Below are 15,768 nucleotides of genomic sequence, written 5' to 3' on the forward strand. Positions count from 1 at the left end.
TAAAGAATGAAAATGGACAAGGTGAGGCAAGGCTAGACAGGTGTGAATTTAAAAATCACTGATCCTAGAAAATCTTTGCAGATTTTGGGTTGTAAGAAAGTGAAGTAGGCCTGACATGCTGGCTCACGCCTGTAATCCCAGCACTTTGGGAGGCTCAGTCAGGAGGATCACTTGAGCCTAGAAGTTTGAGACCAGCCTGGCAACATACAGAGACCCCATCTCCACTGAAAGTACAAATAAAAAATTAGCAAGTCATGGTAGAGCATCCCTGTGGTCCTAGTTACTCAGGAGGCTGAGGTAGGAGGATTGCTTGAGCCCAGGAGGTCGAGGCTACAGCAAGCTGTGTTCGCAAGGAAGAAGATGAAGCAGGTTCTGTGACACAGAACAGAATTCAGGGCAAGTGCAGGGCTGGGCAGCCTCACACTGTAATTCACACTCAGGGCAATAAACAGAAAATAATTTTCAGAATGAAATCATGGCATTGATCTTGTCATCATCTCCGAGCACTTGAGTTTTTGAAACAAATTAACATTGTCTCCTTAAATGCAAGGTATCCTTCTTAGGCTCCTTAAGGAACTTTGCCATTTAAAAAAGTTAAGTTTTCAAGATAAAGAGACCTACTTTGGTCACAGTGAAGATTATGACTAGCCAATTGGCAAATGCCAGAAGAAATCCATGTGTTTCTTTTCCTTTCACTCTGCCCATGTTCCACGTATATCAGTTCCACTTAGCTAAGTTGTCTGCTCCTTTTGACTTGCTGGAATATCACAATGCAAGTCTGGTGGGCACAGAAATTCTGGGATGGTGTCTAGCCTTAATTAAACACCCCCAACTGTGGTGCAGTCAAACCTTGAGATTTTCATGACTACTGAGACCTGGACAAAAAACAAGTATTTTTTGCCCAGTAGAGTTGAAAGCCGAAATAAGCAAACAAGAAAGAGGAAACATATAAGTAGGAGATTGCAAAGGCAGAGAGGTAAAGATGGCTTAGCTCCAGGTGGTCAATGATGCTCTATCCAGATGAGGGGCTTTGGGGCCCAGAGCCTACATGTCCTGATGGGTTTTCAATTCTGAGCACAAGATATTCATCTGAAATGTTAATTTTCCACGTTCAGCCATTTGCCATCCGGATAAAATTCCCAGCACAGCTTCTGCACAAACTCAGGATAAGGTGACAAGCTCTTAACTGCCTTGACTGGTAAACCATGTAAATAACCTCTTTTCTTTGTTTTTTTCCACAGGCAAGATAGAGTAGTCTTTCTAATATTAACTTCAGCATAAATATTGAAACTCACATAACTTGAATATTGAAAAAAGCTTCCAAATGGTCTTTGAATTTAAATAGCACCTTGAGACTCCAAGCCCCCAGAACAGCTCTAAAATTCAAATGACTAACCAACTTGCCATTCTTTGCCTTCTCTAATTTCCATATTTCTTTTTTTTGTGCTAATAATTAGCCATCTCCCACATTCTTGATCACGTGTAAACAGTAGACCAGGCATGGTGGAGAGAGCAGCTAATTAATATCATTCAGATGGAAGGGCTTTCATTTTCTGCCTGCTTTTGGGAAATTATTCCCTGGAAGAATTTCTTTGTATGGAGATATTGGACAATCTCCTATGTCCATCCTGTGGACAATAGGAGATGTTGTCTGGGCTCTGTAACATGGATTTGATCATTCCAGCTGTCTGCTTTTAGCAGTGTGTGATAACACATGGTCGGATGGCTTGTCCTGCCCTAACATACGCACGATCATGGTTCAATATCACTTCGCTGGAGTACCCAAATGTTTCTGGTTTACCTGCAAAAAATTCAACTTTTTTTAAACAAAATTGGGAAATAGTATAGGTCATGTACAGCATTCCAGTCATGCACCAAGCACACACCGAGGGTTGTTTAGTAGGTGGCCCCATGTTGGGTACAGTTCTCTCCCTAAAACTACAGGAAAGGCACTCCATTCTCACACATTGGATCCTTCTTGCACTTTCATTCTCACACATAACAAATCTCCCACAGGCAGACAGTTCGCAAAGACCATATGGATAGAGAGGCATTTTGTCTTATTTTTAAATTTTTTTTTTACAAAACTGATATGCAGATTTAATAAACTATCTAACAGTATTGTCAAGGGAGTTGGGCAAAATTTTCAGATAATTATATTTGGCCCCATTTCACATGAAAATATCCTTTATGACTTAGAGTACATTCTTGGTGTATATATTTTAATGTATTACTCACATTCTGCCTTTTAAATAAAATATGCTGAACTTGAAGTATCTGCCATGAATCTTTGATGTAATTAAGGATATCTGATTCTTCCACTCCCCAGTGCCCCCAGGACCTGCTTAGGTATTTGAAGCTGTTTCTTGCTACATAAAACATCCCAGACTGATTTTTTGGGCTGTCTTTTTAAGTTATAACATACTTTGTTTCTTGGAGCCACTCTTGGTGTTTTCATTGTGTTGATTTCTGGTGGCCTTGCTCCTGAATATTTTCTAGATTAAGCCTTGCATGGCTGTGATAGGTGATTATTTTATACTTACTAGCACACAGCAGGAAATTTACACTTATCCACATTTATGGCTATCTTGATAGTTCATTATTTTACCCCTAATACATAGAAAAATCTACTTTTATGTTTGCAGAACAAAACTTGGAGATGTGAGTTCTGGTGGTTTCAGGCTCACTTATTTGTGGCCCTGTGTGACATGTTGGGCAGGATTTAAAACTTGTACTAATAAAATTTAAAAGAGCTACAGGTCATACACTTCAAAAAGTAGATATGCAAATGACAAGGATCTAATATATTGCATTTATACCTACAATCACAGATGATTTAATTAATGGCAATTCAACTCTCTTCAGGAGCCAGTGAGTAATATAAATGTGTGAATGAGCCAAGGTTAAGATAGCAGGGAGTAAATGAAACCAGGAGTGCGTGCCCCTCCTAATAATACAGATACCTTTAGAATTCGTGCTGGTCAGGCAAACACATCTCCAAGTCAAATATGGCCTCTGGAGCATTGTAATTTTATTTTTTGGGCTATCTCCGTCACTGGTTTGCTTGTTTTTTTTTGTTTTTTTTTTTTTCATTTAAGGGTAACGTAACATCATTTGCCCTCATATGGGCAAGATCAACTGAAGAGCTTTTTGTTTTTGAATGTTCTGGTAGAATTTTATTATGGAAGTGATCTTCCTTTGAAAGTGTGAAACAGTATATAGTTAACACAATATGGTGGAAGTGCTCTGATAATTGTTTTAGTTCTTCTGCAGTTTGGGGGATGTTCATGACACTCAAGGAGGAAGGAATATGGTGGGTGATTCTGAACAAGGGCCCCAGAGTCAGACTGCAGAGGTTCGCATCCCTTCTCCTCTAGTTCCCAGCTGGACAATCCTGGTCACATGTGCTCTCCTTCCTAAGACTGGGGATTTCTTCATCTGTAAAGTAGGATGGGATGCCAGGAATGGTAGCTCACACCTGGAATGCCAGCCAAGGCGGGAGGACCACATGAGGTCAGGAGTTTGAGACCAGCCTGGTCAACAAAGTGAGACCAGCCTGGTCAACAAAGTGAGACCCTGTTGCTACAAAAAATATATATATTGTTTTTTAATTAGCCAGATATGTGTGTGCCCACCTGTAGTCCCAGCTACTCAGGAGGCTGAGGTGGGGAGGATCACTGAACCAGGAGGGCCATGACTGCAGTGAGCCATAATCGCACAACTGCACTACAGCCTAGGTGACAGAGTGAGACCCTATCTCAGGAAAATAAAAAAAAGTATGATGGGAGCAGTGCCTACTTCACAGAATTGGTCTGAGGATTACATGAGATAAAGGAAGATCTCATAACAGTGCATGGTGAATAATAAAAGCCCAACATATGATGGTTATCACCATTATCATCATTATAGCATTATATTTGACCTTGTAACTAATGTGTTTTCTTTATTCCCTGTGATTCTAGTATTTTCTAGTAGCCTCTGTGATCGGCACCCAATTAATCAAAGGCATTCATTGTTCCCAGGAGGAAGGTGGGTAAAACCTACAACAAAGACATCAATTAAAGTGCTAAATTAATTTCTATCCCTCTCTAACATAAATAACAAACTAGAAAGCAAGGCATTCATTTGCAGGAGGCTGGCTTTGTTAAGAGAGACAAAGAGTTGTGTTTCCAAAGAGCTAGAGAGTGGAGCACTGGAGGCTTTAGGCATGCAGTAAGTCACAGGGAGAGTAAGAATGCACACGTGTGTGAACAGTTTCCCTCTACACGGAGGACAGACAGCAGCCGTCCCTGGAGGGCTGGAGGGAGGATGGAAAAGAAAGGAGAGAGCAAAGGCATTTAGACAGCAATAAAATGGTGGCTCGCTGCCCCTCCCCATCCCATACCTCATCCCCAGCATCTACCCCCAGAAAGAGGCAATATTGAACCCCCAAGTTTGTTTTGAGTGTTCAAAAGTATGGGAAACCCGTGAGCCAATTCCTGTATAGCGCTGTAGGAGAGCGGTTTCAGAGTGGACAGTGTGATACCATAAACAGTAGAGGAAAATAGCTGCTTCTTAGATTTCAGACACAAGGAAGAACATGCTTGGATGTCCAGGTGTGTGTGTGAAGGATGAGGGCCCCAGAAATATTTTTGTTAAGTTTAAATTCTGACCTGACTGTATTTCAAACCAGAAGCGACTGAGTTTTGTTGAACTGGCAAGGTTGTTTTTCTACCACTGGCCCAAAATAGGGCTTGCAGTTTGATTAGCATAAAAATAAAGGAAGTTACCAATCTGAGTCTAGTGAATGTTTAAAATGTTTCCCCTTTTATTATGATCTATTCATTGATTTCCAGGAAGGTGTTTTTTGCTTGCTTCCCTGTGCTCTGGATTGCTGGCTGCTGGCTCTAGTTATTAAGGAAACAAGATCATGACCCTGAAACCTTTAGACACTCAACCAACTCTGTGCATCTGTTTTTTCTCTGCCATGATCTGCTGTCTGTATTTTGCAGCCACATGGAAAGAGCAATGTTTTAAACCTTCGCTAGTGCTGTGGATCAATTCTGGCTTGGATTCTCATTTGGAATTGATTCCCCCTGGGCAGGAATGTGGGTGCTATATCACTCCCTGAGCATGTCAGTAAACATCCTCCCTGTCAGCATTGCTGTTCAATCATGTCTTGTCCAGCACCCTGCGGGTACAAGAGATCACAGAGCCTTACATTTGGCCATTTCCTAGGAAGCCACACTTTTATACATTAAGTCAAATTCTCAGGTATCTCTTGGTTTTGCTCTATTCTCACCTCTCAAGCTGACATATATTTTCTAAAATTAAGTCTTCCAGAGACTTATCTGTAAAAATATTTTCTTAAGAAATAATTTTCATTTTATGGAAGAAGAAATGTCAACTTAGAACTACTTTGTGACAGCATCCAGGCTGGGTGTGATGGCTCACGCCTGTAATCACTTTGAGTGGCTGAGGCAGGAGGATTGCTTGAGCCCAGGAGTTCAAGACCAGCCTCCTAGGAAACATAGTGAAACTCTATCTCTACCAAAAAAAAAAAAAAAAATACAAAAATTAGCTGGGTGTGGTGACACATGCCTGTAGTCCAGCTACTCAGGGGGCTGAGGTAGCAGGATCACTTGAGCCCAGGACACTGAGGCTGCTGTGAGCTGTGATTGTACCACTGCAGTCCAGCCTGGGCAACAGAGGGAGACCCTGTCTCAAAAATTAAAAAAAAAAAAAACAGAGTAAGATCATCCATTTTTGATAGGCACATATTGACTGCTTGGCCCCATAGCCATGTGGGAGCTAAGGCTCCAGTTGGGGGATCTGTGCTGGCAGTGGCCTGAGCTGGATATTTCACTGATGGGTCCTTATGTAATCATCCAGTGGGTTCTTTCTGCCCACCGCACAGACAAAATCAATTCACTGAGATCATGACATTGCAGTAAAGATGGAGTTTAATCCATGGGAGGCCAGCCAAGAGGCAAACAGAGCTATTACTTAAATCAGTCTCCCTGAAGTCTTGGAGTTAAGGTTTTTCAAGGATAGTTTGGTGGGCAGGTGGCTGGGGAATAGGTGCTGCTGATTGGCTGAAGAAGCAATCATAGGTGTGTGGAAAATGGTCCCATGCACTGAGTCTACCTCTGAGGGGGGGCCACAGGACTGACTGAGTCATGAGGGTCCATTGGAGACAGCCAGTCATCAGAAATGCAGAAAAAACATCTCAGAAAAACATCTCAAAAGGCCAATCTTAGGTTCTACAAACAGTGCTGTTATCTATAGGAGGAATTGGAGAAGTTACAAACCTTGTGACCTCTAGAACAATGGTCAGTTATTAATTACACCTACGTCTTCTCAGAATTCAGGCCCCTCTCTCATGATCCTAACCTTGTGGCTTTTCTTTAGTTTTACAAAGGCAGTTTAGTATTCGGAAGGGTTATTATCATCTTTACTTTAAGGTTAAACTATAAATTAAATTCTTTCCAAAGTTAGCTTGGCCTATGCCCAGAGATGACTGAGGAAAGCTCTGAAGTTACAAGCAAGATGGAATCAACTATGTCATATTTCTCTTGCTGTCATAATTTTGCAAAGGCGGTTTCACTGTTGTCTAATACCCAGGTCCTCTCAAGGTCTCAGTCCAGATGGATTTAGAATACAGGATCACTGCAGTCCAGTTCTGCTTCATCTTATCCTCCAAGGCACTGAGTTATTTCATGTGCATAGGGCATCAAAGCAGCTTATTAATGTGGTGTATAAGTAGAAAGAAAAGAGACTAGGAAATCCAGAAGAAAATCCTGTTCTATCTTTTGAAATTCGTATTCATTCCCAAACATGAATGCCAGCATTTGCTCATGTGCTGGCCAACTAATGGAAACTAAAAATGGAATAAAAAATAACAACGTCTAAGGCTTTCAGACTATCCCATATCAACTTATCTTGAGGTAGAATTTTATTGTTACTTACCTGCTGCTCCTACTAGTACCATAAACTTTCAGATTTAAATTTACAGAAAACATCAATTGCATGATTGTCCCAAAGTACTTGTCCTCTCCCGTTCTTGCCCTCTGCAACTCTTAGTTGCATTCATAATGTTAACTTACCAGTTTCCAAAATTCCTTCTTCAATTGGATAGGACTATATGAAAAAAAAAACTAATGTGTAAATATGGTGAGAAAAATCTAAGGATGTAAGTAAAATTCAGAGAGGCAATTTCAATGCCCCTCATACAATGAAACCCTTTCTACCTGAAATTTCTCTATCCAAATCTGATCTGTGGACACTCTCCAGAGCAGCCTCTGGAGCAGCATTGAACTTTCTGGAATGAAGGAAATGTTCTAAAACTGACCTGTCCAATACAGCAACCATTAGCCACATGTGGCTATTAAACCCTTGAAATGTGGCTGGTGTGAGTGAGGAGCTGCTTTTTTATTTAATTTCAGGTAATTAAAATTTCAATCTTTTAATTTAAATAGCCATGTATGATATGATAAGAAATATATATTTTGGTCTTCTTTCACCATTTCTTGGCACATAGCTCTTAAAACCCTTGCAATCTCTGAAGTAATCACGTCTTTCTATACACTAATGAGATGACTGGTGTCTGGGGGGTTCTGGACAGCCTCAGAATAGGGGGATGGGTTCCAGGGAATACAACCACATGATCAGAGAGTCGGAACTTTGATCTCCAATCCCCCCGCCTCTGGAAGGGAAGAGCGCCTGAAGGTTGAGTCGATTCCAGTGCTCAACCATTTGATTAATTACGCCCACAAGATGAAGCTTCCATAAAAACCCAAAAGGATGGGGTTTGAAGCACTTCTGGGTTGGTGAATGCCTGGAGGTGCTGTGAGAGAGAGTGGCCCAGAGAGGTCATGGAAGCTCCTCATCCCTTCTCCCGTACCTCGCCCAATGCGTCTCTTCCCTCTGGCTGTACCTAAATTGTATTCTTTGTAATAAACTGGTAATCTTGTAAGTAAACTGTTTTCCTGAGTTCTGTGAGCTGCCTTTGCCAGAGAGGACCTGTTATTATTAGCTAAGTCAGACGGAAAGTTATGGGCAACCTGGGGCTCACTACTTGTGATTGACATCTGAAGTGGGGGACTGTCTTGGGGGATTGAGTCCTTAACCTGTGGGATCAGATGCTATCTCCTGGTAGATGGTGTCAGAATTGGGTTAAATTGTAGGACATCCAGTTGCTGTCCTCAGAGAATTGGAGAATTGCTTGTCATAGGAAAAAGCTCTACACATTTTGGTGACCAGAAATGTTGTGGTGGTATAGAAGAGAAAATACTGGTTTTCCCCCTAAAACCCTGAGGCTAGTAGCTGCCATTTTTGACAGCACTACTGCAGAGGACTTTACTTTTAAGGTTAGAAAGAGCAAAGCTCCAAGGGGGTGGGAGGGAAGAGGCCCCAGCACCAGGCCTAGGCATAAGGTAAGCCACTACATTTGACCTTGCTGGTGACTCTGTTTGGAGCTTCTGAGAATCCCCAAAGCTGACACTGGGAGAATGGAAATGGGCTAAGATGCCCTTTATGAATCTCTTCCAGGCTCATGAGAATTCTGCTCTATTCATTGTGTAATTGTAGTTTCTCCCTTCCTCCAGACATTTTTCTCATTTGGAGAAGTGTTGGTTGCTAGGAGACTGAACTGCCTTTTCAAGGAGAGTACTTTAGAGAGAAACAATTCACATGATTTTCTTCTTTTATAAAACGAAAATTTGTAAAATATTTGCAATGCATAGTGAAAAAGTCAAGCTTTTACATTTCTTTGTATATTTGTTTTAGCAATCATAGAACCTTTCAATTACTTTTCCCACTGCTTCACACTGCAAGAAAGAAAACAAAAACTGACTGCCCTTTCTGTAGCATTTCTTAAGAAAAAATAACATTCCAGGCTTGTTTCCAGAAATGGTGAGGTGATATCTATCCTGCTTACCTCACAAGGGAGCTGTGAGTGAGAATCAAAAATAATGACATTTATAATGGAAATGGAAATTGCAAAGCACTATCCACCAGAAATAAATCAGTATTGCACCCAACAGCTCATAGTTTTATCCAACTACTTATTCTTACCATGATTTTCATAAACTTACAAAATCATGCAGTCTGAACACATCATTTAACAAATAAAAGAGCCACAACTTGGAGAAATGAATAGGTCTCTTAGGTTTCTAACTTCCAGACAAAGATGCCATTATATTGCAATGACTTCTCAGAGAATGTGAACAAAACTCCTTTAAATGTTCGACTAGCTCTTGTAATCACCGTCAACAACATTTAAACCTTGGATAGGGAGTAGTCAGCATGAAATGACATTTCCTCTCTAACTCACCTAATATGATGCCTGGCACACAGTAGGTGCTCATTAAAGAGTAGTTGTTAATAATGATGGTAATATCCTAGCTAATAAGGATCTTTTCTTTCAAATTTCTTGGCCCCTGCTTTAAAAATCCAGCTGTAGTAATTTTTTAACTGACCAACTGCAAAATTCTTTCATCTTTGAGAAATTTGCCTATGTTAATTGACAGTTTGAAGCAAAAGAGCTTTCTTTCTTTGTATATCTGAGCAGCAGAAGAGCCACCAAAAAGGAGACTAGGAACAAGTTATTTTACAAAGAAATATTTTGGCCAGGTGTGGTGTAATCTGTAATCTCAACACTTTGGGAGGCTAAGGCAGGAGGATAATTTGAGCCTAGAAGTCCAAGACCAGCCTGGGTAACATAATGAGACTGTCTCTACAAAAAACAAACAAACAAACAAAACTATCTGGGCATGTTGGCACACACCTGTAGTCCCAGCTACATGGGAGGCTGAGATGGGAGAAACGCTTGAGCCTGGGTGTTTGAGGCTGCAGTGAGCCGTGTTCACGCCACTGCACTCTAGCCTGGGAGCCTGGCCAACAGAGCGAGACTCTGTGTCCAGAAAAAAAAGAAGGAAAGAATTTATAATGTAAGAATAATATGGTTGGAAGAACCTATTTGATAATTATCATAGATGCTATATTTTTTCAGGTTATCCATGGCTTTTGTGGAGCCCATACTCCTTAGAAAGAGTGCAGCACAGGAGAGCACCCTATGGGTACTCTTTTGCTAGATGAGCTAGTATTTTAAAAGTACTTAGATGTAGACAAGCTCCTCAGGGTGACAACTAGCTTACAAACAGCATCCCACAAGCACACAATGCCAGTTTCATACTGCCCCAATGTCTCCAGACCTGCTTAGGGTCTCAACCGTGACTAGGCATTAGACCTACCCAGTGAACTTTAAAAAATATGATGTCCCAGCCCAGATCAATCGGTCCCTGTTTCTGGGAGGGGAGGCAGGTCTAGGCGGCTTTTAAAACTCCCTGGGTGGATCTAATGTGAAGCCAGGGTTAAGAACGAAGTCCTTAAGCTGTTCTGATTCCAGGTTGCTTTGATCTAAACCAAACACGTGTAGGTCCACAGCACTAGCTAAAAGAACTGAAAGATCAAAAGTTTCTCTGCCCCATCTGAAATTGCCAACATCAGATCCTCACTGAATCTCCTGCGCTCCTATTTCTGCTCCTCTTTCTCCCCCTTTTTCTCCCTGCCTTACTCTTTCCCTTTGTCCCTAGCTTTCTTCTCTCCCTTGCTCTCATCTCCTTTTCTGTCTCTCTCCTTATTCTCTCAGTTCTGCTTTGAGAAATCTTCCCCCTCAATATGTCCTTTGATCCCTTTCACTTTCTTCCTTTCTGATAGTTTATCTCAGGAATCCACCTTTCTTATTTTTCATTTATTGCTCCATTTTTGTTTCATTTGTGAGCCAAACTAAAAGACTGTGTGTGTGGTGAGGGAAGAGCAGGAGGGTTGGAGGGCAATGATCCAGACATACACATAAAAACATTGAAAAGAAAAAAGTTCAAAAGGAATCAATGCCACCAACTTTCAAAGCACTTGAAAGCAGCCACAAGTCCCATTCCAAATCTCCCTATCCTCCTCTAATTAGACTTTCCTTTCCTTAATCAACAGCATTCAAGAAAACAAAAAACAGAACAACCAAAAAAAACCCACTATTTTGTTTTTAATGTAGTTTAATGTTCTTCTCTTTTAATTAAGGGTACTACGACACCATTGTGCTAGTCTTGGCTGCTTTCAGTATTCAGCTCTCCAGTTCAGTGGCTGAATGCCTGCCACCATGGTGGCTGTAGAGAGCTGCAGATTGAAAAATTTAAGATCTTAAGGAAAAACTGTTTGGAGGTCATCAAGATTGAGAGTAAAACCATTAGTAATGATAAGTTCTATACCATGAATTTCCATTTGACATCTCTTGCTCTCTGGAATCTCTTGAGGATCTCCCACATAGGACATTTTAGTAAGGTGCTCATAAATCTGTTTAGCATTGTTGAAGATAAAACGCAGACCAAAATGCATTGGTCTCTGTGACTGTACTCCCATCCCAAGTGCCCCACATATTCGATAGTTTCACTCAGCGAGTGTTTGTGCTTATCTCTGCCTCCACTGTCCTCAGTCCTCTGTGCTGGAATTATTCTCCAGTTGTCACATGTGCTCCAGGAACAGCCATCTGAGACTGCAGCTCACATTCTGCGCTCATTTTTGCCATCCCTGTCTATTTCTCCCATTACCTCATTTAACCCTGGAAAGAGTGACTTAAAACTTACTCAGTAAAAAGCCAATTCCTTGGGATTGTTGTAAATATATACAGAAAAGACTTCAGTATGCTAGGATTTATATATATATAAAAGAAAAAAGGGGAAGAGTCAGACTGGTTCAGATTCCCTGGGCTTTTGCCAACTGACCTAGGAACCCAGACACAAGAATGGGAATGTTTCTGGAAAATGCTTCCTGAGTTCCAAACAACCAACTTACAGCAAATATAGGGCATAAAGTCAGCATACAGCTATTCAGTCAATAATTGCTATTCTGAGAGTTGTGAATTGAGGACTGCCTAAGGTGATGGGAATCCAAGTGCGCTGTTTGAATAAATAAGACAATTTTGGCTTGTAAAGCCTTCTTAGCCTGTGGGGGATGCTTAAATGGTGCTGGCTAAGATTATTTGGAGAATCAACACTGACGGCCTTGGGGATGAGAGAAGTCAAAGGAGAAGGACCATACCAGGGAAGTGGATGGGTTCCAACAGTTTCCACCTCCCTGGTGTGGGCCCTTGCTGCTGCTGTCACCCTGTCTCAGACTTCCTTGTTGCCAACAAAAACTAATAATAACCTGACTTCTTTCAGGAAACCAAAGATAAAGGAAAACAAATAAAGCAGGATTCAATGAGCTAAGGATCAATCATTTAAGAACAATAATCTTTCAAACTAACTAGTTAATAATAGATGCAACAAATAAAAAATAAGCAAACATGATGAAAAAAGCAAAAGTAATATTAAAAGAGCTCAAAGAATAACTGAAAGAATAAAATTTTAAATAATTCAGAGTACATTTAAATAAAAATACTGTAAAGAATAATTAGTATGGTGAAATAAACAAATCTTTATTAAATACCTATTTTTTCTTTCTTTTTTTTTTGAGACGGATGTCACCCAGGCTGGAGTACAGTGGTGTGATCTCGGCTCTCTGCAACCTCTGTCTCCCAGGTTCAACCAATTTTCTTGCCTCAGCCTCCTGAGTAGCTGGGACTACAGGCATGAGCAACTATGCCCAGGTAATTTTTTTTTTTTGCATTTTTAGTAGAGATGGGGTTTCACCATGTTAGTCAGGCTGGTCTCAAACTCCTGACCTCAAATGATCCACCTGCCTCGGCCACCCAGAGTACTGGGATTACAGGTGTGAGCCACCGCACCTGGCCAAGTAGCTAATATTTTAAAAGGAAAAATATTCTATATAAATTCAAACTCTGTTAATGGGTATTGTGCCAGAAATAGGCTATCAGTGTAAATATGAGCTACTAAATGCTTATTCATTTGTTCACCAGCACATATCAAGGAAACATTAGTCAGCCAGCTGAATTATGAAAATTCTCTCCCTATAATTAAATTATCATAGTACTAATTAAAACAAGTGTATACTTTTTATACCTGCATGTCCTTAAACAAATGTCCACTTCTATCTAGCCAAACACTAAATGAATGTATTGTAAACATTGCATGAATTCTAAATTCCAAAGACCAATGCACAGAACAATTTCATTTTGCTTTTCAAGATAGCAAAAAGACTGAGAATAAGTCTCGCTCACCCATATGAATTTCCTATGCAGGCTTTATTCCCGGGTTATCTAGAGTTGAATTGTTAATGCTATTTAATTTTAATAGCCTTCTCAATTTTAAATCCTACTTGCAGAATGTGTACTCCATTTATGCTATTTCATGCTTGACTTGTCTACATATCTGGGGAAAATTTTTATTTTGATTTGGGTTCAGAATTAAAAAAAAGATTCGCAACTTGGAAACAACTAATATCTGAAAGCACGACCAAATAAATCTTCTCTCATTCACAGCACCCAGGAAAGCCAAGATTGGCATGAATGAATATGCTTTCCAAGCCCTGGCTTTTCTTGGGATCAAGAAGATTTTGCCTTGTATTTTTGCATGTACAGAAATAAGAACAAAAAGCACAAATATATATTCGATTTTCACACTAAGTTTTGGGCTGCTTATACAACTTAGAAATATTTCTCTATGTACCCATCTTTCTATTTTCAGGTAGAGTCCAATGCCATGAAAGGAGCTACGCTGAGTGCAAGAACATCAACTATGTTTTTAATGGTCATTAAATGAAGTCTCAAAAGTGAAGATATCCAATCAAGTCCAATCCCTGGAACAATGTAGAAAAGATGGACCTAAGAAACTAAAATTGAAATGTCTTTTTCATGGATTTAGTGCAGATTCCCTTTAAGAAATTGATAAATTTCACTGTGGACTGGTTGCTAGGATACCCCTCAAAATCTATTAAAGTAAGCTCTTTCCTTTAAAGGACTGGGCAGGGTTTCCATTATTTCAAAATGACTTTGAAAATCATGATTGGTGTTCCATCTAAGTGAATGAAACAGGTAAATGAATGGCCCTTAAGAAAAATAAATGACCATGAAGGTTCTAAAAAATAATTAGGCTCTCTCATAATGATATATTTAAAAGTTAGCTTTGTCAAGGAGATTCAGATTTTCAAACCTGAAAGGAAAAAATAAAAATCAAATGTGAAATGGAAAATGTGAAGTTCCTTGGGGGTAGTTAAAGGCCTACTGTTGTAGAAAGCAAGGGACAGAGTTTACATTTAGAGTGGGCATGTTGTTTGCCACTTATCATCTTAAATGCCATTTTTCTCTGGAACGAAAAGTAGCATGGGTACTTAAAATATTTCACATTTTGAATTTCTGTCAATTAGTGAAAATTTGGTAAGCGCTCTTACAGGAATGTTCATATCCAGTTCTGTTACAAGGAAGGCAGGCTGGGGTAAAAAAGATGAATGAGTTCTAGAAAGGAAACCAGAAGCCTGACTCCTGAACTGAGGACACAGAGTGAATGTTCTTCGATATTTTGATATTCACATCTCTGGAAACTCATTACATATGGCTGTTTTCCTTATCTCTTTTTGTCAACTATGGATAAAAATTCTGAAATCAAGAGTGATCCTGTATCACCAAAAATGGGAACTTTGATGTCAATACTACCTAAAGTGATCTACAAATTTAATGCAATCCCTATCAAAATCCCAATGTTTTTGCTTAAGCAGAAAAAAATCCATCCTAAGACTCATGTGGAATCTCAAGGGACCCAGAATAGCCAAAACAATCTTAAAAAGAACAACTTCAGAGGTTTCACACTTCCCAGTATCAAAATGTATTACAAAGATATAGTAATCAAAATAGTGTGATACTGGCATAAACGGACATATAGACCAATGGAACAGAATAGAAAGCCTAGAAATAAATTATCCATATGTGGTCAAACGATTTTCAACAAGGCTGCCAAGACCAGTAAATGGGGAAAGGACAGTCTTTTCAACAAATGGTGTTGGGAAAACCAGATATCCACATGCAAAAGAATAAAGTTGGACCCGTAGGTAACACCATATACAAAAATTAACTCAAAATGGATTAAAAACTTAAACTGAAGAGCTAAAACTATAAAACTCTTAGAAGACAACATCGGAGAAAAGCTTCATGACACTGGATTTGGCCATGATTTCTTGCACCTGACACCAAAAGCACAGGCAACAAAAGTACAAATAGATAAATTGGACTACATAAAAATTAATCCTTGTGCATCAAAAGACACAATAAACGGAATGAAATGGCAACGAATGGAAAAAAATATTTGCAAATCATATATCTGGTAAGGGTTTAATATCCAGAATAGATAAGAGCTCCTACAACTTAACAATTAAAAAAAAACCAAACAACATGATTTAAAAACGGACAAAGGACTTCAATACAGATTTCTCCAAAGAAGACATACAAATGGACAATAAGCACATACAAATATGCTCAGCACTACTAAACACCAGGGAAATGCAAATTAAAACCATGAGATACCATCTCATACCGATTAGGATGGCTACTATCAAGGGGAAAACAACAACAACAACAACAACCAAAAGCAAACAGGAGGTGCAGCACGTGGGAGTTGCTACCGGAGCAGAATCCAGGTTGGAGTTGGAACCCTGGAGATGCCGAAGGAAACCCGTCTTCCCTACCGCCCCCTAACGCACTGGCCTGCTTGGAACGCAGTTGGAGGCTGCGCGGTACCGGTCCCATGGGGGCTTCTGCTCCGGGTCCTCCAGTCTCAGTGGCCGCTGCTGAGCCGGCTCCCTCTGACTTTTTTTTTTTTTTTTTTTTTTTTTTTTGAGACGGAG

General features: G+C 40.0%; 1 pseudogene; it reads left to right on the forward strand.

Moving 5' to 3' along the window:
* The window catches only part of LOC101137340 (methylosome protein WDR77-like), a 32,445-nt pseudogene that overhangs the window by 15,561 nt on the left and 1,116 nt on the right, over positions 1–15,768 (forward strand).

Source organism: Gorilla gorilla, chromosome 3 (genome assembly GCF_029281585.2).
Source record: "Gorilla gorilla gorilla isolate KB3781 chromosome 3, NHGRI_mGorGor1-v2.1_pri, whole genome shotgun sequence".
Lineage (NCBI taxonomy): Eukaryota > Metazoa > Chordata > Mammalia > Primates > Hominidae > Gorilla > Gorilla gorilla.